General features: G+C 42.1%; 1 long non-coding RNA gene across 3 annotated transcripts; it reads right to left on the bottom strand.

Moving 5' to 3' along the window:
* Positions 1–691: 691 nt before the first annotated feature.
* On the bottom strand, positions 692–2,332 carry LOC108362240 (uncharacterized). 3 transcript variants are annotated; one of them, XR_001847440.1, is made up of 4 exons: positions 1,721–2,332; positions 1,284–1,436; positions 1,097–1,214; positions 692–1,036 (listed from the first exon to the last, which is right to left on the bottom strand). It is a non-coding gene; the product is annotated as an uncharacterized LOC108362240 (long non-coding RNA). The 3 variants fall into 3 exon arrangements; XR_001847439.1 differs by having other exon boundaries at positions 1,284–1,687; positions 1,752–2,332; XR_001847441.1 differs by having other exon boundaries at positions 1,101–1,214; positions 1,284–1,687; positions 1,752–2,332.
* Between the last annotated feature and the right edge of the window lie 2,145 nt (positions 2,333–4,477).

The raw sequence follows: 4,477 nt of genomic DNA, 5'->3' as shown, positions 1-4,477 counted from the left end.
TTCGTTTCCACAAAAATAAAGCGAACACTATTAAATTGAAGAAACAGTCCATGTCCAAAAACCCCGGAGGAACCCTGAAAGAATTCGGTGTTTTAAATTAGCATATTTTGAACGGGTATAAACAATTATTGATTATTTAATATCGGAACCGAGATCATATANTGATTTTAGAAACCATCTGGGACTTATTACCTGTCGTTATATAAGGTAGCATTAATATCACTGATGACAGTTAAAGCTTAGGTGGATTTTTATATCAGAATCTCATCTTTGTGAAAAGTGTGCAGATAGAGAGTATTATTGAATATAAGCCCTCGATGTTTAAAATATATACAAATTTTATTTCAACGTATACAAAAAATAAATCTACCTTACCGTTACAGCACGGTGGGAGACGGGGAAGGGGGCCCGGAGGGCCGCGGCGTAGCGTGACGTGGTGTGCGCGAAGCTAAGCAAATTTAATATTTGAAAGAGAAATAACGTCAATTGATTTTATTTCGTTTTTAAAAAGGTAATAATGTCAATTGACTTTATTTCGCACCAGGGTGGGAAATAAAGTCAATTGTCCTTATTTCCGTTGATCTTATTACCTGTCACCATAGCATACGGGCAATTACTGTGATATGCACCCAGTTTGTTCTCATAGGGCAGGGGACTTCTGCGTGTGTACGGACACACATATGCATGCACATATATACAGCTGATGCTCAATATTTTATGTGCTTACTTTTCCGTAAAATATGATGTATTTGCAAGGAATTCCTACAATAAAGTGGTGGAAACCAGTCAAACCGGGCACCGTGCTGGTGCATTAATTTCATTAAACGGATTATATAATCCTTATTGAGTGCTTCTAGGGCGGCTTTAACATGTGCTGGTATTGGAAGCAACAATATAACGTCCATAGATTTAATGCACTGCGACGCTGACACCGGCACACCTTCATGGCCGCATTTGTCGACACAAAATTTTTGACAATCATAGTAGCACCAGCGAGATTAATTCCTTCATGTTGAAACCACGGAAACCGCAGAATCTGTGAATAAAACAAACAGAAGATAATTTTGTAGGATGAAAAAAAAATTTAATTACATACATACATACAGAACCACTTACACTTCGGGCATCTTCTTTTTATCCGTTTACAGAGCATTAATCCGTGCTGTGTGCTCAAGGCAAAGGGTTGCAAATCGATGCAGGCAAGCGTCTGAAACCTAAACTAAGTATATTAAATCAAACCCTATCCTACAAATTACTATTATAACAAATTCCACTATACGAACCGTTTCTCCTCGTGATAGTTTATTTCTTGAATGACTTTTCAGCCATTCAGGATATTGCCATTCATGAATTAGCAATGGCGCCATCTGTTGTATTCGAGACCAAATGCTTACGTTAAGCTTGCGTCATTGGGGATTTTTACTCAATCCGTCGAACTACACAAGATCCGACAAGATGAAGCAAAAGAAAAAAAGTAATTTTCTGGCTGACGTTTGTAATTTCGACGCCATGTTATTTTCTTTTAAAGGTAAACAAAGAATATGAAGACGAGGCATAATTTTCTCAATTGCTATCACAAAGTATGGCTTTTATGCAAATTATAAATACTGCTCTACTCGACGGTCATCAACGCACAAATGGCTGCTTCTCGACCGGTCTGTTCTAATTGGTTCATGCCTCGCAATCTCTGGAAAAATTGTACTTTAATAAATTATCTTACCATTGTGTTAGATGGTTTTTGATTGGAATACCAGTTTAAAAAATGATTGCGATGCGCAAAAATACGGTAATCGACATAAGGAATATTATGATACTTCGTATCACGTTTATCGATTATTATCACCGTTCTTGTTTGATACCGCGAAAACACGTTGTAAAAATGAAACAAACTATGCCATGCTTTACATAAGGTTTTCGATGCGAATCAGAACAATCATTTTGCGTGAACCTTTGACGTAGCAACCACCTCAACGTTAGCGAGCGAATTTTTTTTTGGGGTGGCAGGACCGTTTTACGATATTAACGTATCACGAATGGGAGCAAACAAGCAAAATCGATAACACCTGTCCACAATGTATCGCTTCAATATTTGAGGTGCCCATACACTTTTTATACGCTTGTACGATATTATATGCAGTTCACACTATCAATTTACAGTGTGGAATCAACATTTATTTTCAAAGTATAAACTATATTTTATTTTCGGTTTTAAACTCATTTAATGCTCGCCACCCAACTGTAACCTACACACATAAAGGCACATTATTTAGTACATAAGTACACAGTACTAGTATTGGATAAAAGCAAGGGGAAAACATTAACCAATTTCAGCCAATGACTAAATTCACTTCAATGAGGAAGAGGGCGGAGCAGCGATCACCGCGTTATTCGCTCGTATGCCGTCTATGTGATGGAAATCACCCAATCAGGCTCTGTCCAATAAACCGAGTAAAATCTCCCGAAGAAAGATTGCGGGAGGCATTGTTGGGACGGTTTTGCGGCAACTGCTTGTCTATGACACACCGCGTCGATACGTGCACGAGCGAGGAGCGATGCCATCGGTGCCATGACAAGCATCATACAACTCTGCATCTGGATGAGGAGCACCAAGCCGTCGACACAAGACCATGGAGCGTGCAAGTCGGAAGTGAGGATGAACCAGAGCACATTCTATCGATCAATGCTTCAGACTCTGGAACAGAGACCAGAGCTCTCCCACCGGACGCCGAGGAAGGCGAAGTCATTGAAACTGCAGTAGCAACCCGCACTCTTCGCCCGACTTCACGAAGGGGATCGGAAACTGGGCCTTCCCGACCGCTTTTAGCACATGAACGGCGCCGTGGATCGGAGACTCGGCCTTTCGGACCACGCCAGCCTTCACACCGTCGCCGTGGACTAGGCCTTTCCGCCCACGGGCCAGACACTTATATTCGGCAAATCGACGCCGCCATCAAGGTAGACTGGAGACGAGGCCTCGCCAGCTGCCTGTTCCATTCAGAGCGGGTCAGGTCCAGCCTTCAATNCGGAAACTGGGCCTTCCCGACCGCTGTTAGCACATGAACGGCGCCGTGGATCGGAGACTCGGCCTTTCAGACCACGCCAGCCTTCACGCCGTCGCCGTGGAGCGGAAACTAGGCCTTTCCGCCCACGGGCCAGACACTTAGATTCGGCAAATCGACGCCGCCATCAAGGTAGACTGGAGACGAGGCCCCGCCAGCTGCCGTTACATCAATATGTCCTACTGCCGTGGTCAAGGTCGAATCGCAAGGACGACTCCATTTGATACGCGCCTTGATTGATGTGTGCTCGCCGACCTCGATTAGTTCAGCCGATTTAGTACGCGAACTGCACCTTGATTTTGGTTCGCAACAGGGTTGCCTACTGCGTTTGCGCGGCAAACATGGCCAAAATAAAAGGGTAGCAATCCATGTAACAGTGGTGCGAAATTATGTTCGGATCAGCCCCACCAGCAGCGTCGATAGCCGCACCGTACACGCACATTCGACTAGCGGACCCGAACTTCCACACCTCAACGCCGATTCGCTTGGTCTTGGGAGCCGACGTATATCCCGAGATTATCTTGCCAGGGATACTCCCAAGCGCTTTTGGGCCCTTCCTGGCCCAAAGCAGCATATTTGGTTGGATCCTATCGGGATCGTGTCGATCCTAAATATCGAATAAATCTCTTTTCGTTTTTGTTTTTTTTTAGATACTTATATATATACTAGACTGGGTCGAAAAAAAAAGTTGCTAATGTCCGCCCCTAAATTTAAAGATTATGTTGAGAGGGTTCTGGAAAAATTTTTTATTTTTTTTTTTAACCCTCCGAAATACAGCCGAAATGGTTTTTTCGTTGTAACTTGGTTATTTGACGGCCGATTTTTAAAATTGATATGTCATTATTTTTGTCTTGAGAAGCTTCACTTTTCGTTCTTATGTCTTTTTAAGCTTTGAAGTCGCGTTCGCATGATAAGGGCAGAAACAAAATTTTACCCCCCGGATTCCAAAACTAACTCGCAAGTCTAATTTAAGTATTTACTATCAAAACGTTAGAGGTTTGAATACCAAATTAACTGACTTGTATTTAAAAGGTTTTGACTGCAATTATAATATTATTTCCTTGACCGAAACATGACTCAAACCTCATATTTTTAATTCCGAAATTCTTCCAAATGAATATCAAATATACAGGAGTGACCGCGTGGGCAGAATCGGTGGTGGTGTTCTTTTTGCGGTGCCTTCATCGATACCATCCGAGGAAGTTAGTCTTCCTGTCATTGAATATAACGAATTTAAATGTATACGTGTACAGGCTGGAAAGACTTATATTTATTTAGGTCTTTGCTACATCCCTCCTAATTCTGCCGTATCAGTATATATGCAGCTAGTTTCTTTACTTGAGACCGTAAATGCAATGCTTACGGCATCCGATTCTATGATTGTTTTGGGCGATTTAAATCTGCCACACATTTCATGG

This window comes from Rhagoletis zephyria, unplaced genomic scaffold (genome assembly GCF_001687245.7).
Source record: "Rhagoletis zephyria isolate East Lansing unplaced genomic scaffold, Rhagoletis_zephyria_1.1 Rzeph_scaffold_00967, whole genome shotgun sequence".
Taxonomy (NCBI): domain Eukaryota; kingdom Metazoa; phylum Arthropoda; class Insecta; order Diptera; family Tephritidae; genus Rhagoletis; species Rhagoletis zephyria.
This window is presented reverse-complemented; position numbering and strand designations above follow the sequence as displayed.